Source organism: Dermacentor variabilis, chromosome 3 (assembly GCF_050947875.1).
Source record: "Dermacentor variabilis isolate Ectoservices chromosome 3, ASM5094787v1, whole genome shotgun sequence".
In the NCBI taxonomy this organism is placed as follows: domain Eukaryota; kingdom Metazoa; phylum Arthropoda; class Arachnida; order Ixodida; family Ixodidae; genus Dermacentor; species Dermacentor variabilis.
In genome coordinates this window covers 239008536-239034283 of record NC_134570.1, presented here as the reverse complement: position 1 = coordinate 239034283, position 25748 = coordinate 239008536, and the positions used below count along the sequence as shown (strand labels likewise).

The 25748-nt window shown below is 48.1% G+C and overlaps 1 protein-coding gene and 1 long non-coding RNA gene across 2 annotated transcripts in view; one reads left to right on the top strand and one right to left on the bottom strand.

The window, feature by feature from the left end:
* Positions 1–25748, bottom strand: part of LOC142576740 (TWiK family of potassium channels protein 7-like) — a 377792-nt gene that overhangs the window by 196921 nt on the left and 155123 nt on the right. The window lies entirely within an intron of this gene.
* Positions 1–25748, top strand: part of LOC142576741 (uncharacterized) — a 62205-nt gene that overhangs the window by 10558 nt on the left and 25899 nt on the right. Inside the window, exons 2-5 of the long non-coding RNA XR_012826951.1 lie at positions 8330–8544; positions 9379–9484; positions 9844–10058; positions 23453–23628. This is a non-coding gene — a long non-coding RNA (uncharacterized LOC142576741). The remainder of the gene's footprint in view (positions 1–8329; positions 8545–9378; positions 9485–9843; positions 10059–23452; positions 23629–25748) is intronic.

Here is a 25748-nt window from a genome sequence, read left to right as displayed (position 1 = left end):
CAAAAGAAAGGTGTTTCTCGTTCTTTTTTTCTAAGCAGCTTGTTGTATTCGTCATTTTTAACAGTTCAACTTTTGTTCTGACGCAGAAAACCGCCCACCAATTTTTGTGTCCGTATCCCTTTAATGAGGTTATGCACATGTTTGGCTTGGGTTTATCACATTGTTTATTTGGAATGCCACACATTGCACTTTGCAAGATCACCATCATGTAAAGTGAAATGAGTGGTTCATTGTGTTAATGCAGCGGGTCCATCAAAGTCTTTCTGAATTATGTTACGCACTTGTGTTTTGTAATGCGTTAATCATAATGTTTACGACTCGGTTATGCACTGTAGTTACGAAGTGACACACCGGGGCTGAACATTTCATTTAATTAAATACAGGGACACATTTTCAAACCTATTGGGAAGTCTGAGAGAGACTGCTGCACGCGCGCACTGCTGCTAGAGAGAAACGACGTCACTATCGGTCTAGCCACTGGCCCACCACACCTTTGCTGTGAGATAATAATGACATCATGATCTTGTCTTAACCGCATCCCCCTCTGTGTCCCTTCCCTGCAATAATACGCAGATAAATGTATGTTTGAAATGCATAAGCATTTCTATGTCTACCCAACAAGAAATGTCTCCGTCCATCATGCAAGACGAATGCAATGGCTCACACCCCCTTAAACAATGGCTCATACCCCTACACTAGGGTTTTTGGGATCGGACCATGAGTGTTTCGCCTAGGCATATACAGCTTCACTGTAAAAAGAATGAACACCTTTCTGCTAGAGACCAAGACAATCATAAGGTGTATTAACAAATGAAAGTTTATTGAACATGCCGAGTAAATGCTGTTCGACAAGCAATAAATCGAATTTACACAAAAATCAGAAGCAAGATCTGATGTGTGTCCATACAGATCCCAACAGGAAACGCATCCATCTCTGAAAGTGTAACAGCGGCCATGCTGACACAAGATTCTTCCAGTGTATTTGCATCTACAGCATCCATAATTTCTCTAGGCAGCCGATCTCCACAGAATGCTAGCTTCTTCCTCTACAATGCACTCTCCACATCTGAGCGTGCATTGTAGAGGAAGAAGCTAGCATTCTGTGCAGATCGGCTGCCTAGAGAAATTACGGAAGCTGTAGATCTAAAAATGCTGGGAGAATCTTGTCAGTACAGCCTCCGTTAGAAATGGATGCATTTGCTGTCAGGAAACGCACATGAATTTTTGCTTCTCCTTTTTGTGTATGTTCAGTTTATTGCTTGTCAGCGAGCATTTACTCAGTGTGTACATTAAACTTTTGATTGTTAGATCATCTCGGTTTTCTTGTTTGTCCTATGTGTTCTCTGGTGCCATTTGCAACCAGGCTATTCGTTTTTTTTTTAGACTGCAACAAGTCACTTTAATGGCCCTCATGATACCTTATAAAATCCTTTATTTGGCCAATGTAGCAAGAATGTATAGTGTGAAGCAGTAAGAACACGGTACGCTAACTCCTACTTAAAAGGTTTATTGTGAAAATGCAGTGATCTATAAAGGTTACCAGAAAGTAGTACAGCAATAAAACCTGATAAAGACTAGTGCTTACCCGCCGTGGTTGCTCAGTGGCTATGGTGTTGGGCTGCTGAGCACGAGGTCGCGGGATCGAATCCCGGCCACGGCGGCCGCATTTCGATGGGGGCGAAATGCGAAAACACCCGTGTGCTTAGATGTAGGCGCACGTTAAAGAACCCCAGGTGGTCAAAATTTCCGGAGTCCTCCACTACGGCGTGCCTCATAATCAGAAAGTGGTTTTGGCACGTAAAACCCCAAATATTATTATTAAAGACTAGTGCTTGATGAAACCAAACATAAAAGCGGGAAAGGCAGAAAATACACATATATATACAAGTCCAGGGAAAAAAAAAACATTGTGATCACTAAGTGTGCATGTGGCTGCATTCCAGGAAACTCATTTTTTTTTCCAATGGCATGGAACTGGAAAAATGTGCTTGCATAAGCAAGCTGTCAGTCTGTCTACTGGAATAACAACAGTGTTTCTTGAAAGGTGCTGGCATGCAGGATTGGCAATTGTAATGATTCTTTTCCTGCACTTGGTATTTTTCTGCATTTTCTTTCTGTAGCATTTTTATTTATGTTTGGCTGCATCAAGCACCAATTTTTATCTATCCTTCAAAGATGTCTTTCTTTTTCTGGGGAAAACACAGCGAAGGCGGAAGATGGAAATTCAAGACGATGAGCAACACAAGAACAAGGTGAAAGTAGGAGCCAACGTTTCCACACGTGGACCTTGAAGAAGACAAGTCCACTTGTCGAAATGTTGGCTCCTGCTTTCACCTTGTTCTCGTTTTGCTCATTGTCCTTTTTTTTCTGGTAATTTATATAACACGCCACATTTTTACAAATGAACCTGAGTTGAAAGTTCGTCCTCATCCATATCTAGTGTCATCCTGTTGATACTGCTTCATGCTATGCACTCTTGCAACATTTGTGTGTGTGTGTGTGTGTGTGTGTGTGTGTGTGTGTGTGTGTGTGTGTGTGTGTGTGTGTGTGTGTGTGTGTGTGTGTGTGTGTGTGTGTGTGTGTGTGTGTGTGTGTGTGTGTGTGTGTGTGTGTGTGTGTTTGCACGCGTGGATTTGGATGTGAGATTGGGCCCTTGGGCAGAGGTATCATTCTTCTCCTGTGCAGCCTTATGAATTCATTAACTATAGTGCAACAGAAATGCAATGGACAGGAACGAAGTGAACACACAGAGCGCTTCGTTCTTGTCTGTTGTGTATCTGTTGCACTTTAGTTAATAATGAATACACACAAACTCATCTAGTTTTCAGTTATTATGTCGGGCTTATAAGCCTGCTTGTGTCCTGAAATATCTGCATGGCTATGTATCCTGTAATTTAATTTCCGGCCATGTGCTTACAAGCCGCGTGTCAGTCTCCTGATTTTCCTGACAATCTTGTGTGACGTGCAGGCCCAGACAGTTTCTGGTGAATCCATGCAGGGTGTTGTGCAGGGTGTAATCTGCACTACAAGTGCTTCTTTGATTGCTTTCACTTCAGCTTTTCTAGGTGTAGGATGACCTGGAATTGTACTCACTTATATGGGGTTTAGTTTTATGTAGTGTCATACTACTGTTACACTGCTATTGCCAGATCAGTGTACTATATGTGCCTTATGTTTGCTTGCATCTTCATGATTAGCAACCTCCTCTGTGTGTTTGGCAGTTGCATATAGTCTCCTGGCCTAATTGGTTGCCCCCATATTGCACGGTATGGGCCTGTTGTGTTTCAAGTTCAGGTACTCCCGAGGTTGTGTTTCTGAAGGGAGGGGTAGTAGTCTTTGCATCTCATATGCTAGCTGGCATAGTATCTTGGGACGAGGTTCTGAGCTCTTGAGACAAAGAATTTGTGCTGCAGGCTGCAACTCTACTCTGTCTAGGTACTTGTTCGTTAGCTCTTTCTCATAGAGGTCTTCAAGCATGGTACAGTTGGAAAGACCTGTTATTACTACCCGATGCCTGTATTCGATGAGTTGTCTTTTTTGTGTGCTGCTGGTAATTCACACCGTGCCATACCTTGGACACAAGCACAGCATCTGCGATTTTCTATAGTATCCACTCGTCCACCCCCATTATTTCGAGATTATTCTTTTCACCAGGTGTGGAAGTTGCGTCCAGGCATTGCATAATTGTTTCACCCACGTGCTGGCTCTGCCGTAATGGGCTTACACTAGCTGAGGATTTGTGGATGTTGACTTGCGGGCATATTTGTCCAGCTATGTGGATCACAATGTGCAATCTGGGGTAGTTCTTGATTCTAGTCTTTCTTTTTTTTTCCGACGTAGATATGAGCTGACTTATCAGAAAGCGAGAGGCCAGACTGGCCAAGAAAGTCTGCAGTGTTGTCGAGGGCTTGTTGCATCATTCTTGATTTCTGTATAACATAGCTTTCCCATAGACTGTAATACACCATAGGCTGTAGTGTTTCTTGTAGTATGCCCGTGTTGTTGGTGTGTGTGGGCCAAATGTACCTCCAACTCTCACCTGGAATTTTCTGTCTTTCAGAAAGTTACTGTTTAAGTGCTCTACCAGAAATGTTTTTGCTCATCGTTCCTCTTATTAGAGCAGCATGAGGTACTGCTGTTAAAAGCCTCTTCACTCTCTTCATTCTTTCATAAGCGGTATTACACAATGTCCTGCAATAAAGTTTCTGCTGCTTATGGCCCACTCATATCTGCCAGAAGGGACAACTCTTGAAAAAGGTTTTCTTTGTGCTATGTGTGCGACGTAGTATGAGCATTCATGCCTTTTATACATCTGTAGAACCAGCTTCCTGACAGAGTACTTGTTATACCTGATCATGCTTATTTGTGCAGTGCTGTTGAACAATACATATTGATGCAATGAATATTTACACACTCGAATTATCACGAAAGAAAGTTGTTTTACAATTCTGCCCTTTGCCTTCTATTGCTGTTAGATTTTGCATAAGCATGCCCCCCTATGCAATAGTATTTTGAAGTGTAAGAGTTCAATAAAAGGTGATGAACTAAATCTAAGTGCAAGAGCTTTTTTTCTCACCTATGACTCCCATCGAAATGCGACTTCCATGGCTGGCAAATCAACCCCTCGCCTTGTGTTAGCAGCAGAATGCTATAGCCACAGTGGCAGTTGAACAAATTGAAGAACAATATTTCTGTCTATATTTTTTTTTCTTGCCTGTATGTAAGTAAAGTTTGGAATAAGTTTGTCATTGCAAAAAAGCCCAGTTTGTGGTCTTTTATTGAATAAACCACATATTGTGTATAGTTGAAATGCAGAAATTTGTTCTAAAATCCTCGGGTGATATATGTTCTTGCAAGTAGCATGGTATTTCATTACTTATAAAGATAATAATCGCAGCGGATATCGTTATATGGGTTTACACACTAATATATGTGATCACAAACTTATTAGAAACTTACTAGAAACATGTAAGGCATGAATGTTTCTCCACACTTGATCCGCTGTGAACGTGCAAGAACTGCTTGCACTGGCTGACTTCACTGCACAGTTTTGATTTACTTTTCTTCAGCGTGTCGCTTTATACTGTTTTATCCCCACAAGAACAGGCCGTTTGCCTGATTTTCGCGTTGTTGCACGAGTTCTACATAATTGTGCACGAGGGTACGTTGTCACTTTGCCACTATAGCAAGCAATTTACTACTAGCTCTTGAGTTAATTACCTTTCAAAGCAAGTGTTAATACAGATGCAGTAAGGATACAAAGTCCGCAACATAGCCAATGTTTATTGGTTTCTGTGCAAGAAAAATTCTCCAGAGAAGAGGTGCAACTTAACGTGCATGTAATATTTTATTCAAGCCACGGATTTAATGCTATCGTAGCAAATTCATTACGATAGCCTACACTTTTGCTCTGTCAAATTTAAGAAGAGGCAAGATAAGCTTTCAAGATGCATCGGGAAATTCATGCTTGAAAACCGACAAGAAAATGCAACTGAACGGTACCGCGTTCAGCGCAACGTTGAAACTTCGGGTACTTTGCTGTCTTGTCATTTGCCCTTGCCGAGGTTGAAATAATTCAAGCTGCTCCGTAAGCGCGATTTTTGCATGCTACTCAACAAAAGAAAATTGTGACGACCTCGTCGTCTGCTGGGGATCGAATACCTCCTAGCACTGACAACTCGCAAAGGCGCACGAAGCAAACGTGAAAATGCACTTCATTTGCTGTGTAGCGTGTCAACAAACGCATAGCAATCGGAGAATGCAATCTGTACAAGTTTTTTATTCTCCCTTCGCCTACGTACCGAATTCGACGATCCACGTCTCCGCGATTGCACTTGTCGTGCGAGACGCCATTTTCCAAAACAAACCGGCGAAATAGCTCCGTTGACAGCTCTCCGCGCAATTTCGACGGAAAATCGCAGCGATCGGCGCGACGGTGCGACTGTGCGACCAACCGGTTGGTCGCAGCCGAAAATCGGGGGGACGGCACTGCGACTGCGATTTTCATCGCAAACGACGGAAATCGCACTTCCGGTGCGACGAAAATCGCATCATGTGAAACAGGCTTAACGTGGTCTCCCGTCTTTCCACTTCGGTCGACCTGACCGGCCGCTCTTTTGCGATGCTAGAATAAACAAGTTGTTCTGTTAGCAGTCGACTCATGCTTTGCCAGGACCTTCGGATGCTTCCAGTTGTGCCCCAGGCCGCCAGGCCAACGCTACCCTTGGGGCTTGCAACCTTTTTGCAACAACGCATACCGCACGATCAGATACCGCACGATCACCCGCCGCGGTGGCTTGGCGGCTATGGTGTTGCGCTGCTGAGCACGAGGTCGCGGGACCAAATCCCGGCCGCGGCGGCGTTTCGAATGCAAAAACGCCCGTGCATTTGGTGGGCACGTTAAGGATCCCCTCGCGGACAAAATTAACCCGGAGTCCCTCACTACCCCGTGCCTCGTAATCAAATCGTGGCTTTGTCACGCAAAACCCCACGATTCAATTCAGAGTACACAATTTCTTTGTAGCAGAAAAATTACAAGATGGTTATGTATACCGACTAAGGTGGGTACCAGGGGAACTGTTCACGAGGATAAGCCACAGGCCTGAATTAGAAGCTACAATGGGCAGCTTCGTGTGCAAGAAAAGAACAAGTTGCTTAAGTGGCGCATTTGGCACGTGCGTTTTCCGAATTTTATATAGCAGCCCGTGTACAACGCACTGATCATAAAGACATGGCCACGCGGGATGAAAAACGCAGGCGGGGCGCGCCACCGGCGGTAAAGCCCTTCTGCGGCAGTGACGTTAGAGAGTGAAAATCTCGCCTTTTTTACTCGCCGTGTAGGTGCGAGACATATCGCGGGCTTTTTTTCTTTGTTTGCTGACAGATCGGCACTGTGTTTACGTTCTTCGGCATTCTTTCTTAACGCGAGCCATTCCAGATGAAGACGAAGTCGGTGTCCCTGTGATCCTAATGATGTTCGTGTGCTCCCTTTTGTTACGGCGTCGTCATGTTCCATAAACAAAAAGAATAAACCGGTTTCACAAGACCACTTTTCATCGCTATCACGCCCGATCTGGATGGGAATTCTCGACTGCGATTGCCTCCCTCACGCAGTCCTCGCAAAGGAGCCAATCACGACCGAGAAATTCGACTCGGAACGGGCGTGATCGCGACCATAAGTGCGCCGTGTGACACCCGTATAAGGTATTGCGTGCCGCCTCCGCAAATTTGTATTCAGGGTCCCTTTTGTTGTATAGAATGGCATATTGGCGCAGTCTCTTTCGATCAAACAACTTTCGATCAGGAAGTCGAGGTGTCATAGCCGAGGTGTCATAGTCGAGGAGTCATAGCCGAGGTGTCATAGTCGAGGAGTCATAGCCGCAAACGAGAGCTGACGCGAGCAGAAGACAGTGCGAAACGAGATGACCGGCTGACACCAGACGCTAGTGTGAATGGACAGGCCGGGCAGGCGCACATGACACCAGTTTTCCGAGCGGCACGACAAGGAACGGGTTGCGCTCTCACTGGCCTCCCTTGGTTCGTTGAGCCACGAAAAATTGCTACAGTAGCGATGATCCCTCAACGAAAGAGCTTCCCGCTTTGCCGGCGTGCCGAGCGGATGTTTCCTTTGCTGTGGCCAGTCTCATATCACGGGGTTCGGATGTATGCTTCACATATTGATTTCTTTTAGCCTACAAAGGGAATTCTTTGAAACTGAACTTGACTGTCCATGAGTCCTGCACTGGGGTGTGATTTTGTAGAATTGCCTCTTTTTATGCCAATGCCTTTTCGCGTGACGTCAGCGATTGGGAAATGGTAGTTGCGTATGCACAACGTTTTTTGGGTACTCCAATCAGAAACTTCCTTCATTGGCCGGATGTTTCTTTCGTGTTCTCTTTTTCCGGGGCTGTATAGCATATTTGTATTGTAAAACGACGCTTCATAAAAGCGGACTTCCATGCTGAGTAAACCAAATTCATTTTGTTACCTTACAACGCAAAAGCTGCCGCAGCTTAAAGAAATGCAAACGCAACCAGGCCTATTTTCGAAGCCGTAGCCACATATTAGTCGGATGTGCATCCCATCCGTGCAGTTGGGCGCACGCAAAAAGTTGGCCTCTGTTTAACCGACAGCTGACAGCCCCTAGCGTGTCTGTAACGCAGCGCAACTAATTGCGGCCCACAGCGGTATACTTGAGTCTGAGAAGAATCTGCGCTGCTTGCAGGAACCGTGAGATGCAGGGGCGAAGTGAGTAAATATTGCTCGTGTAGTGCTTGCATTGCCGTGTGGTTTGCGGTGCATGTAATGACGTGTCATAATTTTTCTTTAGGAAGGACCAACAAGAATTATCCGTGACACCCGAGGACAAACTCTGCAACACAGTGGATCGAAAACTGTCAAAGCACTCAGCACCTTTCAATAGGGCACCACCACGACAGAACAATAGCTTCGTCAAAGTGATCGCAGCAACGGTAATACATCCTGGGCCAGGCGCCCCTGCACTGACGGTTACTCTCCGAGAAAGAATCTGCTACAACGGTAAATGTGAGTAGAGACATCACCTTTTTTACATTAGTTGTATAAAAAGGCAAAAATAAATCGTAGTGAGCTCTTTATGCAGGCGCTTAGCTTAGACAGAATGCTTGCCTCTAAATTTTTTACTGTGTTGCCGGCCGGCTGAAATTCCCAAGTTTAAAGATATAAAATGGCGGCAAAAGGGCCACGGGTCTCGAAAGAGCAGGCAACTATTCTCGTGCAGTTGATCGAGCAGCACCCATACCTGGCGAGACCTTCTATAGAGTTCTCGCCACGTATGACCGCTGCTCGTAAAAACGAGCTCTCGGAGGAGGTGGCGCGGTTCCTGAACGCAGAGGGTCCAGCCGTAAAGACCACCAGCCGTTGGCGGAACCATTGGGCCGAGATGGCCCATAAAGCTAAAACAAAAGTGGTCAGGGCCACGAGCGAGAAGAGGTGAGCTTGCTAATGATGCTGACAGTAACGTCGTTTCACGTTGTTGTTGTGGTGTGGCGGTGGTGGTGTTTGCAGGGCAACGGGAGGCGGGAAAGTCGGGGGGAGGGGGGGTTGGCAGGCGCGTCCTAGATGTGCTGATGAGGGCCGGGGGGTCCTTGTGCCCCCCCCCATTTCTTCGTCGATAGCGAGGTTCGTACATTGTATTTAAAAAGTGTTGTCTGTGTGACCTGTGGCCTCACAAATTTTCAGCATTACATTCGTACACAACATTGCAAAATGTTTTCAGCCATTTTTTTTCGTTTTCTTGTGCAAGTGAATATATATATTATGTACAATGAGCAGCAACTTGTGTAAATAATGCGCATTGCATGCACTGCTCGCGATGTCTGAACACTACTCTGACTGCAGGACACCAGTTCGGAGGAAGCGGCAGGGCCCAGTGCTTCCCACAGAGGTGCAGCAGACACAAGCGTGTTCTTGGTGTCGGGTGTTGCTGGGCCGAGTTGCCTTACACGTAAGGCAGTGACCTAGATATTGTAGTAGAATTGTTTGCAGTTGCTGTATGATCTTGCTATGAAATACTCCACTGTGCTGTTATTACCTTTCTGTCCAGAATCAGCTCTTATTTATGGAGCAGAAATGCAAGCCTACAAATGACATGATGTTGTAATAGAGATTCCTTGTGCTTCTTATAGGTTACTGTTAACCAACAACTTTCTGTGGCATTTTTTTCTCTAAATACGCAACTGCCTTGCGTATCATTACTGTAGCTATGCAGCTACAATGACATTTCGAAGTGACTGGTTAGGACAATAAAGCTGTGTGGGTCGGATAACATTGAATGAGCAGTCTTTCCTTTTGTCTTGCATAAAGAGCCACCGGCTACCCTCCAGGGACCGCAGCCCACCGCCCAGGCGCCGCAGCCTACCCCTCGGGAGCCGCAGGCACCTCGCAGACAGCCGAGGCAGCAGGACCTCGAGGGTGCTGTAGTCATGGCTACTGCCGAATACGTTCGGTAGGGCCAGTCGGCGGAAGCCAGGGCTCAAGAGGCCCGCTTCCGCCAACAAATGCTGGAGCAAAACCGGCAGGTATGTGTAAGGCCACAGACGTATATTTTTCTGGATATGAAATTGATGAGCATATGACCTCTCTAAAAATTATATTAATCAGTAAACAACTATAACCTATACATGTAGTGCTGTAGTGGCCATATCTTGTAAACATTTGCGTGTTATAATATGTGTCAATATCTACGCAATTATGTGGCAAAAAGAAAGTGGCGTTAAGTTCAAGGAAGCAGATATAGCCATGTAAGAAATCTTCATGGAATGGGACGGCATAAATTTGATAACACCGACAGATTTTCAGTGTTTCAATATACAATGACAATAGCTTGCAAATGCGGATGAATGCAACACACCAAGGCGTTCTTACTGAGCTTCTGTAATTAAACGAATTATACAACTTTGCTAACAGCACCACGAGACCTAAATGCAGAGCCTGCGGCAGCTTAGGGAGGAGGTGGTACGGCATGCTCAAGGTATGCGCGAAGTCCAGCAGCAGCGCTTCGAATTGGAGCGGTGACCAATCAGCGCCTGCTTCAGCTGCAGCTGGCTTCACTGACGCATGGTGGCGGCCAAGCACCTCACCCCTCTCAGGCCCCACATACCTAAAGGAAGTGAAGGAATCATTGGCAGGGAATTTGTCACCATTTTTTTAACCTAAAATTTATTAACCTAAAATGAAGGCCGGATATCCCTAGCTTGACAAAAAAAAATGGTTGCTGAAGTCACCCTTTCATGCAACCGCAAGTAGCATAGCCATTGCAGCATGATTTTTTGCTTGACGTTGTACTTCAGCAATAAGAGCGTCCACATTATCACGCTCACCTGCACAAGTGCCGGCAAGCCCGGTGGTGCCGGCATTCTGACTGGGGCACTGTAAATTGAGGTTCCTAGTTGTTCTCATGTCAATTTAAGCATGAAGCCGAACTTTAAATGTTCTACAATATAATCCTGTCTGGGTGCAGCGGTGGCGTAGAGGTAGAATACCCGCCTCGCGTGCAAGAGGTCGGTGGTTCGAATCCCGGTGCCGCGCAATTTCCCACCGGATTTTAAAAAAATATGCGTGTTGATAAAATTGCATAAACAGGCCTGGAGTGTGGCCTGATCCCGGTGACCAGAACCGGTAACGCACTCCCTCACCAGAGCAGGATTGGCCACCCTGGTGCAGTACTTGGCCACAACCTCCTATATGAACACAACAATCAAACCCCGGCCCTCAGTCCCCATCAGCTGCGAAGCAACTGACCACGGCGTCGGTCAGACCTGCGACGCAGCAGAGGGTGCTAAGAATCCCTGGCTCCGGACAGGCCGCCATTGGAATATGAACTTGGCAACCTTTAACGCTAGAACGTTATCTAGTGAGGCGAGTCTAGCAGTGCTATCGGAGGAATTAGAGGGCAGTAAATGGGATATATTAGGGCTCAGTGAAGTTAGGAGACCAAAAGACGCATATAGACTGCTAAAAAGCGGCCACGTCCTGTGCTACCGGGGCTTAGCGGAGAGACGGGAACTAGGAGTCGGATTCCTGATTAATAAGAATGTAGCTGATAACATACCGGAACTTTATAGCATTAACGAAAGGGTGGCAGGTCTTGCTGTGAAACTTAATAAGAGATACAAAAGAGATTATTAAGAGATACAAAATGAAGGTTGTACAGGTCTACGCCCCTACATCCAGTCATGATGACCAGGAAGTCGAAAGCTTCTATGAAATCGGCGATGCGTAGAGTGAAAACAAAATACGCTATACTGATGCCAAGGTAGGCAAGAAGCAGGCTGCAGACAAGGCAGTGGGGGAATATGGCACTCACGCCGATAGTGGCACCCACGCCGATAATGGAAGAGAGAATAGTCTAGATGAATTCGAAATCCCACAGCTAACGGCGGAAGAAGTAAAGTAAACCTTGGGAGCTATACAAAGGGGGAAGGCAGCTGGGGAGGATCAGTTAACATCAGATTTGTTGAATGATGGTGGGCAGATTCTTCTAGAGAAACTGGCCACCCTGTATACGCAATGCCTCATCACCTCGAGCATACCGGAATCTTGGAAGAACGCTAAGATAATCCTAATCGATAAGAAAGGGGACGCCAAAGACTTGGAAGAATTATAGACCGATCAGCTTACTGTCAGTTGCCTACAAACTATTTACGAAGGTAATCGACAATAGAATCAGGAACACGTTAGACTCCTGTCAAGCAAAGAACCAGGCAGGATTCCGTAAAGGCTACTCAACAATAGACCATATTCACACTATCAATCAGATGATAGAGAAATGTGCGGAATATAACCAACCCTTATATATAGCTTTCATTGATTACGAGAAAGCGTTTGATTCTGTCGAAACCTCAGCAGTCATGGAGGCATTACGGAATCAGGGTGTAGATGAGCCATATTTAAAGATACTGGAAGATATCTATAGCGGCTCCACAGCCACCTTAGTCCTCCATAAAGAAAGCAACAAAATCCCAATAAAGAAAGGCGTCAGGCAGGGAGATACGATCTCTCCAATGCTATTCACAGCGTCTTTACAGGAGGTATTCAGAGACCTGGATTGGGAAGAATTGGGGATAAATGTTAATAGAGAATACCTTAGTAACTTCCGATTCGCTAATGATATTGCCTTGCTTAGTAACTCAGCGGACCAATTGCAATGCATGCTCACTGACCTGGGGAGGCAAAGCAGAAGAGTGGGTCTAAAATTATCTGCAGAAAACTATAGTAATGTTTAGCAGTTTTGGAAGAGCAGAGTAATTTACGACACGTAGCGAGGCACTGGAAGTGGTAAAGGAATACATCTACTTAGGGCAGGTAGTGTTGCGTTTCGCCTGCGACACGTGGTTTTGCCGGCGCGACTGCGGCGGGGCGGCAGACATTTTGGCCCGATCGTCGTCGCCGCAACACTCATCGGCAGGTGTTTCCAGGCGCGACTGCGGCGATGCGACCGCAAAGGATCACCCTCTCATTCCAGTCATTGTGCCCGAACCAGGCGATGCGAAAGCAGGGATCATCCTCTCATTACCGTCATTGTGCCCGACCGGCAGCGCTACAACAGGGTGCTACGAGATCGTGCTCGACATGGTGCTACGGCAGCGCTACGACAGGGTGCTACGAGATCGTGCTCGACATGGTGCTACGGCAGCGCTACGACAGTGTGCGTCACCATTAGCCCATTGTACATTCACGTGCTCGTCTTTTGAGGGGTTCCTTCTTGCCCTCAACTGCGAGAGTATAAAAACAGCTGCCCCCGGACGCCAAAAGGAGGGCTCCGATTTCTTCTGTTGAGTAAAGTGCTCTCCCGTCTCTCTACTTCGGTCAACCTGACCGCCAACTCTTTGCGATGTTAAAATAAACAAGTTGTTTCGTTGTTACCAGTCGACTCATGCTTTGCCGGGACCTTCGGATGCTTCCAGTTGTACCCCAGGCCGCCAGGCCAACGCTACCCTTGGGGCTTGCGACCCAGGTACAACCACGGGCGTCAGCGCCGAGTTCCCAACAGATCGTACCAGCGGCGCGATCAAAACATCTGGTTGGCAGCGGTGAGATCGCCTCCGACTTCAAACAACTGTCTGCCAGCGGTGAGATCGCGACAACGGAGGCCAGCAGCAAAGAGATGCAGTTGACTGTATGCTGAGCAGCTCAACGACGATCCGGGAGCAGTGCAACGAGCCCTGTGTGACGACTGGTTGCCTGCAGCGGAACGACTGCGCGGAATTCCTGCCTGCGAGGTTTGGTGAGTGCGGGACTTTCTTCTTCTGAGCTTTGCCAGGCTTTTGTTAGTGTTAGAAACAGAGCTGGTATTTGTGGTTGTCGTTGCTGCCGGGTTAGTTTGCGGCAAGACAATAGTAAGCAGTAGAGAAAGCAGCATTCAGAGCAGCCATGGATTTGAAGTCGTTGCGCAAACCGAAATTGTTGGAGCTTGCAAGAGAGTTGGGTCTGGATGTCTCAGACAAACTAAGAAAACCTGAACTGCTAAAGGCTATTCTTGAGTTAGAGGCTGAGGATGACGAGCTGTCGGAATGCCTTGAGACTATTGAGGAGAGGTCAAAAAGACAGGAGCGCGAACTTAAAGAGCAAAAAGAGAAACAGGAGCGCGAACTTAAAGAGCAAAAAGAGAGACAGGAGCGTGAACGTAAAGAACAGAAAGAGCGAGAGCAACAAGAGAAAAAAGAAGAGCGCGAACACGCTTTGGAAATGAAGCGTCTCGAGGTAGAGATGGAACGCGCTCGTAATGGAAGTCAGGCACACGGTGCAGGAGAACGCGTATTGTTCAAAATGACTGACCTGATGCGGCCGTTTAAGCTTGGAGAGGACATTGGTTTGTTCCTGGTTAACTTTGAGCGAACGTGCGAGAAGCAGGGGTTCTCTCGGGAAACGTGGCCACAGCGCTTGCTCACTTTGTTACCCGGCGAGGCGGCCGACGTAGTCGCTCGCTTGGATAGAGAGGAGGCAGAGGATTTCGACACAGTGAAATCGAGTCTTCTAAAAAAGTACCGGCTGTCTGCGGAGGCGTTCCGTCGGAAGTTTCGGGAAAATGAGAAAGGCAAAAGTGAGTCATATACAGAGTTTGCGTATAGGCTTATGTCGAACATGCAGGAGTGGCTCAAAGAAGAGAAAGCGTTTGGTGACCACGATAAAGTTCTGCAGTGCTTCGGGCTAGAACAGTTTTATAGTCGGTTACCGGAGAACGTGCGATACTGGGTCTTGGATAGGCCAGACGTTTGTACGGTGGCTAAAGCCGCTGAGCTAGCCGAGGAGTTTGTGACGCGTCGGGCTCGCGGAGCTAAGGACGGTCAAAAGGGTGAATTTGGCTCGAAGTTTGAGAGGCCGAAGTTCACACCCATGAGAGCAAAGGGGAACACGCGTAGTGCGGATGCGAGTGGAAGCAGTGCGACCGAACCTAAGGAGACGGCGGCAGCCGAAGCCGAACGCAGAAAGCGGTTCGAGATGAGGCAAGCGCGCGTTTGTTATACGTGCCAGAAGCCGGGTCACTTTTCGGCGCAGTGTCCGGAAACAACACCAAAAGTTGTGTTTTTTTCAATAGGCAGCACTGACGAGAACATGAAGCTTCTCGAGCCTTACATGCGAGACCTCCTCGTGAACGGGAAAGAGTGCCGAGTGCTTCGCGATTCCGCAGCTACGATGGATGTAGTTCACCCGTCTTACGTAGAACCCCATATGTTCACGGGCGAGTGCGCATGGATCAAGCAAGCCGTGGAAGCTCATAGCGTGTGTCTGCCGGTAGCAAAAGTGCTTATTGAAGGACCTTTCGGAGCGCTTGAGACGGAGGCGGCAGTGTCATCTATGCTGCCCCCCCAGTACACGTACCTATTTTCAAACAGGTCCGATCACCTCCTGCGCGAGAAGGGGCTTTTGTTGGGTGAAGCTAGTGTTCAGGCCTTAACCAGATCGAAGGTTCGGGAGCTCGCTGCAAAGGCGGTAGTTGCGGGGCCGACGTTATCAAACAACGAAAAAGGGTCAGAGGCGCAGCAAGCTGATATTCCGAGCACGCCCGAACTGAATAAACTTGAGTCTGTAACGTTAAAGGCGCCAGATACTGGAGAGGAAACGCCCGACGCGGGAAAGTTAGAAGAGCTATCTACTGATTTGCTCATCGCGCCTACGTCAGACGGACTTGATAGGTTGCTAAAAGTGAGCCGGTCGGCTTTGATAGCCGAGCAAAAAAAGGATGGCAGCCTGGAAAACGTGCGCTGCAATGTCAAAGAAGGTATCGCCAGGAAAACTGCGCGTTTTGTGGAAAGAGGTGGAGTCCTGTACCGGAAGTATCTAGACCGCAGAGGAGTGGAGTTCGATCAGCTGATCGTGCCTCAATGCTATCGTCAGGATCTGTTGCGCTTGTCACACGGGGGTTCGTGGTCCGGACACCTTGGAGTTAAGAAAACTAAGGACCGTCTCTTGCAAGAGTACTATTGGCCAGGGTGTTTTCGGGACGCAGACCATTTCGTGAGGACATGTGACACTTGTCAGCGGGTGGGCAAACCAGGGGACAAATCGAGGGCGCCGTTGAAATTGGTACCTATCATTACGGAGCCTTTTAGACGGCTCGTTATTGATACAGTGGGACCTCTGCCGGTAACAGCCACGGGGTACAGACACATTTTGACTGTGATCTGCCCAGCGACAAAGTTCCCTGAAGCAGTGCCGCTTAAAGAACTCAGCTCAGTTGAGATAGTTAATGCACTACTGTCCATATTTGCGCGAGTTGGTTTCCCTGCGGAAATCCAATCAGATCAGGGCACAGTGTTTACTAGCGCTTTGACGACAACTTTTCTCGAAAGGTGTGGGGTAAAGCTGCTACACAGCTCAGTGTACCACCCACAGTCGAATTCCGTTGAGAAGCTCCACTCCGTCATGAAGCGCGTGTTGAGAGCCTTGTGTTTTGAACATCGAACTGACTGGGAGCTGTGTCTGCCTGGGGTGATGTTTGCTTTAAGGACCGCGCCGCATGCAGCTACGGGGTTTTCGCCAGCTGAGCTGGTGTACGGTCGCTCGCTTCGATCTCCGCTTCGCATGCTTCGAGAATCATGGGAAGGCAGGGGCGACGACCCAGTCGTGGTGGAGTACGTGCTTAAGCTCCTCGAACGCTTAAGAAGGGCACAGGAGTTGTCAGGTGAAGCAATGACAAAGGCCCAGCAGAGGGCCAAGGTTTATTATGATCGGACAGCCAGGGCCCGTCGTTTTGAGGTTGGCGATGAGGTCATGATATTGCGCACATCGCTAAACAACAAACTAGACGTGCAGTGGGAGGGCCCAGCACGAATTGTTCAGAAACTGTCGGACGTTAACTACGTGGTAAGTCTGCCAGGAAAGCGGAAAGCACAGCAAGTTTACCACTGTAATCTGCTCAAACCTTATAGACAAAGGGAAGCAGTGGTGTGCATGATGGTAAACGTTCCTGAAGAGCTTCCGGTCGAGCTTCCGGGACTAGGCTCAGTGACGAACAGGGAAGACACCGGTCAAGTCATTAGTGACCTTATCAGTAAAGCACCGCTGTCGCCCGAGCAGAAAACCGAACTACACCAGCTATTACAAGAGTTTCAAGGTCTGTTCTCTGAGAGGCCTGGTAGGACTTCTGTACTTACTCATGATATAGAACTTACCTCCACAGAGCCAGTACGATCCAAGGCGTATCGGGTGTCACCCCGCCAGAGCGATATTATGGAGGCTGAGGTAAAGAAAATGCTACAGCTCGGTGTTATTGAGGCAGGTGAGAGTGATTATACCTCCCCTTTGATTTTAGTTGAGGTACCGGGCAAGGAACCTCGTCCTTGCGTCGACTACCGCAGGCTTAATTTCATCACTAAGGATCAAATTTATCCGATCCCTAACATCGAGGAGCGCCTTGAGAAAGTTAGTAGCGCTCAGTTTATTTCCACCCTAGATCCTGTCAGGGGTTATTGGCAGGTTCCACTTACAGAAGAGGCTAGTAGGTATGCGGCGTTCATTTCACCAATGGGAACATTCCGTCCTAAAGTGTTGAGTTTTGGTTTGAAGAACGCGCCATACTGTTTTTCAAGCCTCATGGATAAAGTGTTGCGGGGACAGCAAGAATTCGCTTTACCGTATCTAGACGACGTAGCGATATTCTCCGCATCCTGGTCTGAGCATATGGCACACTTGCGGGCAGTGCTAACCCGCCTGCGCGAAGCGGGCTTGACAGTAAAGGCTCCTAAGTGCCAGTTAGCACAGGCCGAGGTTGTCTACCTCGGTCACGTGATTGGTCAGGGTCGTCGCCGCCCCTCTGAAATAAAAGTGGCCGCTGTGCGAGACTTTCCGCAACCGCGCACAAAGACCGATATTCGGTCGTTCTTAGGTGTCGCCGGCTACTATCAGAGGTACATCCCTAGGTACTCTGATATCGCGGCTCCCCTGACGGATGCTCTAAGAAAGACAGAGCCTCAAACAGTCGTCTGGGACGAGACAAAGGAAAGAGCTTTTAGCGCCCTAAAGAGTGCCCTAACAAGCCAGCCTGTGCTACGATCGCCAGACTATACAAAAGGGTTCATTGTTCAGTGCGATGCTAGTGAGCGAGGCATGGGCGTTGTACTGTGCCAACGGGAAAAGGGAGAAGTAGAACACCCCGTCCTGTATGCTAGTCGTAAGCTGACCAGTCGTGAGCAGGCGTATAGCGCCACCGAGAAAGAGTGTGCATGTCTCGTGTGGGCCGTTCAGAAATTGTCATGCTATCTAGCCGGCTCGAGGTTTATCATTGAGACGGATCACTGCCCTCTCCAATGGCTGCAGACCATCTCTCCCAAAAATGGCCGCCTCCTGCGCTGGAGCCTCGCTTTACAACAATATTCCTTTGAGGTGCGTTACAAAAAGGGGAGTCTCAACGGTAACGCCGATGGCTTAAGTCGAAGCCCCTAACGTAGGAATCAGCCTCAAAATTGTTTGTTACTGATGTTTTTCTTCCTGAGGCAGGATTTTTTTTAACATATTGCTTTTGTTTAGTGTTTCAAAGTGATGATATGCTTTCTAGTGCAATTTTTCAATTTGTGGACGCGTTCTGAGTGATGCTAGACTACTGTAAGGAACTAGGCAGTGGTATAAAAAGGGGAAAGAGCCTGGCAGGGCTTAGTGAGGGTTGTGCCGTGCTTGCTGACTGAGCGGTTGAGTTTCAGCGTAGTTCTAACGCTTGCCGGGAACGAGAACAAAAATGTGAACTCTCCCGAAGTCACTTTGCAGTGTCCCGTGCGAACCTGAACGAGAGAACGAGGCCTTCTCTGTGCGCTGCGCTCAAGAAACGTCGAGGGACGCCCGACTTCGGTTATGAGCATCATCGAGCGACATCCCTCCGGACAGCGGATGCAGTCCCCTGTCCATCGGGATCTCCTTCCCCCGGCGGGGCGGTCTGTTGCGTTTCGCCTGCGACACGTGGTTTTGCCGGCGCGACTGCGGCGGGGCGGCAGACATTTTGGCCCGATCGTCGTCGCCGCAACACTCATCGGCAGGTGTTTCCAGGCGCGACTGCGGCGATGCGACCGCAAAGGATCACCCTCTCATTCCAGTCATTGTGCCCGAACCAGGCGATGCGAAAGCAGGGATCATCCTCTCATTACCGTCATTGTGCCCGACCGGCAGCGCTACAACAGGGTGCTACGAGATCGTGCTCGACATGGTGCTACGGCAGCGCTACGACAGGGTGCTACGAGATCGTGCTCGACATGGTGCTACGGCAGCGCTACGACAGTGTGCGTCACCATTAGCCCATTGTACATTCACGTGCTCGTCTTTTGAGAGGTTCCTTCTTGCCCTCAACTGCGAGAGTATAAAAACAGCTGCCCCCGGACGCCAAAAGGAGGGCTCCGATTTCTTCTGTTGAGTAAAGTGCTCTCCCGTCTCTCTACTTCGGTCAACCTGACCGCCAACTCTTTGCGATGTTAAAATAAACAAGTTGTTTCGTTGTTACCAGTCGACTGATGCTTTGCCGGGACCTTCGGATGCTTCCAGTTGTACCCCAGGCCGCCAGGCCAACGCTACCCTTGGGGCTTGCGACCCAGGTACAACCACGGGCGTCAGCGCCGAGTTCCCAACAGATCGTACCAGCGGTGCGATCCAAACAGTAGTGACGGCGTCTCGGGATCATGAGACGGAAATAGCGATAAGAATAGGAATGGGCTGGGGTGCATTTGGGAGGCATTCTCAGAACATTAACAGCAGGTTGTCATTATCCCTCAAGAGAAAAGTGTATCAAAGCTGTGTCTTACCAGTGCTCACCTACGGGGCAGAAACCTGGAGGCTTAAGAAAAGGGTTCTACTTAAATTGAGGACGACGCAACGAGCTATGGAAAGAAGAATGATGGGTGTAACGTTAAGGGATAAGAAAAGAGCAGATTGGTTGGGGGAACAAACGCGAGTTAATGACATCTTAGTCGAAATCAAGAAAAAGAAATGGGCATCGGCAGGACATGTAATGAGGAGGGAAGATAACCGATGGTCATTAAGGGTTACGGACTGGATTCCAAGGGAAGGGAAGCGTAGCAGGGGGCGGCAGAAAGTTAGGTGGGCGAATGAGATTAAGAAGTTTACAGGGACGACATGGCCATAACTAGTACACGACGGGCGTTCTTGGAGAAGCATGGGAGAGGGCTTTGCCCTGCAGTGGGCGGAACCAGGCTGATGATATATATATATATATATATATATATATATATATATATTATGTTGTGACATACCGGGCTAGAATGGCGTCTTTTCTTGTTTTTCATTAGCAGATGTGTTGTCATTCAGTGATCCTTCAGGTTGATACATTGCTCGTGCGGTGCAGTTTGTGTGCAATATTTATGCAGTTTCTTTTACTGAATATGAAAGTTAGATGTTATGGCTTGCTTTCCTGTATCGAACTCCACGACAGTACGTTCCTTTCACATGCAGTGAAAAGAACATGTGAAAGTGAACTTCTACATTTTGCTGTGATAAATATTGTTCTGTTGGTACGGGATGACTTACGCACCTATACAATGCTGATCTGGTACAGCTTTAAGCCGGTTGCTATTTCTGATACTTGTGCAGTGCACAACAGTTCTTTTAAACAATACCTGTGGTATTCTATGACGCAGTTACCTGTGAATCTTTTAGATGCAGGAACAACGTGAAGCAATATTTATTGCAACGTGTCTGTGATATCTTGCATATGCCTCTACTACTGCAATATTTATGATTCCCGCACTTCTTTAATGTAGAGACTGTCGCACGTGATGTCTACATAAACAAGTGTTACTGTAAAAAAGGTCTATACGTTGAAGGCTGAAATAAGACAGAAAGGTGCAGTTTTCCTGTAGTGCTTTTATTTGAATGTCGCTACCGTACTGGCAATGTTAGTTTGAACTGTAGAAATATTACTCTGGAACATTCCGGTTACTGAGTTCTGCTATTTACTATTGAGGGCACATTGTTGAAATCTACCAACTGTTCCTGCGTGCACACATTTCAAGGGACCAATAGCGTTTGACATGTCGGATGACCAATTGGACGGAATTTCAGTCACTACAAAGGAACTTAGCGGTTGTTGCGAGACAAAATGGTGGAGGAACTAGAAGGTGCGCGTGTAACAGCACGTTGAATGAAGTGGAAGGTGTGACGTACACTGTACATTTTGGCATTTGTGAGCTTCTCTGCTCGAGTAGAAAGCGAGGAGACAGGCGCTTCTGTCCATCATGCGTAAGGAGACACGAGAACTCTGAGCGATACGAGTAAGAATAAAAATTACAGAGCTGCAGGCCACATGCATCGCATGCAGGGCATCTAGATGACGACAGCAAATGATGGCAGACACTTTGAAAATGCACTTTTGTTTTCAATGTTATATGTTACCACTAAAGATACTGTTTCACTTACAATAAATGCAGGTTTTACATAACCCTTCTCTAGACAACTATTACATTTCTAAAAAATCATGAACATTTGCATTAGGTAGACGTCAACTATAACTGAGCATGGGAATTGTATCTGCGATTTCACAACATAAAATGTACAACGCAATTATTTAGCACCTGTTACACAACTGTGTGCATGCACCTAGCGATGCTGGCGCTGCTGTTTCCGTCGCACACTCCTCAGGTAACGGATGTGCTGGGCACCGGTTGTGCCAAACATGCCAATAACAGTGTCTCGAACAGCCCACCTCCTCAAATGATGCATTCTAAACCCCGTGTTTCGGGGCAGACCATGTGGAATGTGGTCAACGTTACCGTCGAGCTCACTACTACTACTGCTGCTGCTGTTCTCTTCGCTGTCATCGCCATTCTCTATGTCGCCCTCAGAAAGGCGAAGGTTGCGCAACACAGCACATGCCGCGACAATTTCGGCCGCACGTTCCGGCTAGTAGAGGAGGCTGCGATATCGCTGAAGACAGCAGAAACGGCTCTTTAAGAGCTCAATGCACCTCTCCACTACGAAACGCATGGCGGCATGCGCTGTGTTGTACTGCCCCTCGGCTGTCTGCACTGGAGTATGGCCGCGAACTGGGGTCAAGAGCCACGGCTCCAATGGGTAGCCACTGTCAACTGCACGAAGATGGAAATAGTACAATGAGTACTCCACTGACGAGAGGCAAGTTGGCAACTGAGGAAAGCTACATCATCATTCAAGAAAGGTAGACTTCAGAGGTTGCGAGTCCTAAGTAAAAAGCATGAGTTGAGCATGTCCGTATTCAGCACAACTGTTAACCAATTTACAAGTGCACTACTGGGTGCCTGCCACAAGCAGAAGAAATCAACACTTGTTGGTGCTATCATTGACAGCAGTAGTAGTAGCACTAACGTGTGTTCATTCCTTCTACCTCTGGCAGGCACTGGGTGCAGTAGAACACTAGCACGTGTTTCTTTTGTCAGCTCCTCGCAGGCGCATAATGTGCTTGTATCTTAAAATTTCGAAAATTGCCAATGGTAGCAGTCAATGTCTTCATTTCTTTTACTCCCGACTTGCTTATGTGCTTGTAATTTGGTTAAAAGTTTGGGTTCAAGCGGACACGGCGTTCTGCGCTACTGAAGCGTGACAGCGCCAAAAAAAAATTCTTTGTCTCACCGAGGAGGTATTCCACGGGATTCGCGATGCGCCCCGCTTGAAACCGCCGGCGCGGCCATGTCGTCCGCCAGACGAACGCGTCGTGGTCTGACCCCGGTCGCAGAGGGTCCGCGGCCAGGTCCACGGCCAGATCTGAGGTAAAACGTAAATAGAGAAAGTGCCCGTTGACAAGAGCAGCATAACTGTGAAAAAGGATCGGCACCAGAAAACGTGAGGTTTACTTACGAACATGCAGTTGAGGGCGTAGTATCCCTTGAGGCACACGAATGCAGCCTTGCGGTCACCCTTGGGTGCGACAACAGCTATGAGGCTGCCGTCGACGCATCCGATGACGCCGTGGATAGCACCGCGCCGAAGGAAGCCCTCATTCACGGCTGCCTGCTCCTCGGCCGTGTTCGGAAAATGGACTCACTTGTTGCGGGCCCCTGCGCTCACGACAGCCTCTGCCAGCCGTTGCACGCACTCGCTGACCGTCGGCTGCGGCACGCTGATCGTCTCCTCGCTCCCAACGGACGCTTGGCGGCTCCCGGCGGCAAAGAAGCGCAACGCCCACAACACCTTCCGCTCCAGCGACAGTCCCGTCGCTCGCTCCGCTTCTAGTTCCCCCGCCAGTTCCTAGCACAAAAACCGCACCGTTTTCTTCTAGAGGCGAAAATTCCGTCGAAAATGGTCATCCGGCATGTCAAACGTGTCTTCCGGCTCTCCGTGTTCACGTCGGCGACGGCCAAGAGCCACGGCCATAGCGATGAGCGGGGCAGGCATTTTTTATTCCTTTGGAAACGACCCTGTCTCTGGCCGTGCCAAAAATGTGTGCCTTATGCTCCGCATAAAGCGTGCGTCAACGTCAATTTAACGTTTCTGGTATTTGCAGGTTCCCCACGTCGCGTGATTGACAGAGAAAATGGGCGCGGCCCGGTCATTTTCGACCAATGGCTGCGCGGTGATGGCGGCAAAAGCATAAAGAAAGTAATAGAATTCTACAAAACCGCACACCTGGTTTTGTCCGGCATGATGAAGCGACGCACAAACTCCGAGCGCTAAATTTACGTAAGTAGTCTTTCTATTCATACTACTAAATTATTGTTAATTGATTTATTTATCGCATACTGTGAGGCTAGGCAGGATCCACCAAGCTAGTTGCAGAAAAAAAAACCCATCAAAAATATTGTATTCAGTTACCCATTATAAATATATGGGATACATCTTTGAGGCCATTGCAGGGTGTTATTATCGTATAAAATGTATTTAGAAAGCCCGGTTTATCGGAAGTATGTTGATAGGCAATGCAGTTTTGTTAAGTGTCGCGTGCCTCTCCTCAAAACTCTGCTTTTGGTCTGTCTCGTTGCTAGAGGTGACACGCACTAGTAGGGGTTGACTAAAAGTTTTAGACAGGAATTGAATGCGCCGAGATATTAAGAATGAGCAAAGCAGGTCAATAGCTCTAGCTTTCATAATCAACATAAAAGATCTTGCCGGGAATATATAGAGCGATTAAATCTGCCAGCGTTTCTTTGTATTCGCCCATTTTCGTGGACGCTGACGTCAGTAAAGTGCAGTGCGCTGCAATATGCGGTGTTTTCGAAGAACACCGACTGCCTCCTAATGTATATAAGTCGCTTTGAGAGACATGTCGCCCACTGCAGACGCTTACACAACGCACCAAAACACCCACCTGTCTTATCATTATGTGCGTAGCAACAGCCGGTTATAATTATCACATGGGAAGCTAGCGAGGCCGCCCTATTCGCTTAAGTACGCACTTGTCTAACTTGCCGTCACTGCGCAAATTTCTCGCGCCAACTTCTCTAGAGCGAGTCCACTCATTATTTAATAAACGAGACCGCGGTGAGGCTATTCAGCACCAATGTCTCGGAGAGGCAACCCAGATTGCGCAATTGCATTCCGCAATATATAGTCATAGATAAGGTTCACTGGTTCACGAGTATCCGTGAAACGAAGATAAGTGAGTGTCGCCTCGCGCATTCAGGGCCGGCGGAAGATCAGTGGAGGTGACTATAGTGACGGTGGCTCACCAGACTTTATTACATGTAGGAAGAGCAGAGAAATAAGCTTTTAATGCTAGCCTTCGAGGCGTTCGTAACTTGGAAAAAATAATATACAAGACAGGCACTAAACAAATCATTTCTGTCATTTTTGCTGGCGTTGCATATTGCAGGAGGGCATTGTGTCAATTCAGGCGGCAGTTAGGTGATATTCAACAAGAGGAGTTACGTTTTCTTCACCTAAAATTATTACTAGCTTGATTTCGTATAAAAATCAGGCAGAACCTATCCTTTAGGAATTATTTTCTGCATTAGTGCAACTAGCATTCAAGTGGTGTTGCATATGTTGTAATTGGGTTTGACGTAATAGTTCTGCGGAAACCCGGAAGCTGAAGAGAAATAATTAATAAAGGGAAAACGAGACATCCACCCAACCGTAGCAATTGCTACAAATGAAACCCGACGGGTTCCGCAAAAGACAAGCCTCGTAGTTGAAGAAAAACTCGTCCAGGTCCGGGACTCCAACCCCGGACCACTGCCCTTCCAAAGGTGGTGGTCGAATTTTTCTTCAACTGCGAGTTGTTGCAATCTCACCGCTGGCACCAGTTGTTTCAATCTCACCACTGGCACCAGTTGTTGCAATCGGGTCGCAAGCCCCAAGGGTAGCGTTGGCCTGGCGGCCTGGGGCACAACTGGAAGCATCCGAAGGTCCGGGCAAAGCATGAGTCGACCGCTAACAGCACAACTTGTTTATTCTAGCATCGCAAAAGAGCGGCCGGTCAGGTCGACCAAAGTGGAGAGACGGGAGAGCACGTTACTCGACGGAAGAAATCGGAGCCTCTTTCGGCGTCCGGGGCAGCTGCTTTTATACTCTCGGAGTCGAGGGCAAGAAGGAACGGCTGAGGAGAGGCGCCCGTGACGGCGGGGCACGGACACGCTGAGAGACACGTTGAGACAAGAAGTGACGCATCCGCCGGGCCGGCGCCGCTCAGACCTCCTCGCTTCACAGTTGGGGAGCTCCTCTCCCCGGCTGCCGCGCTTTGACAAGCGTGGGCACCAACATGCACACACACTCACACACACACACGAAGACACGTGGCATTGAAACATGCCTGGACGCGCTTGGCAGGAAGCGTTACGGCAGCGCTGAACGGGCCAAAATGT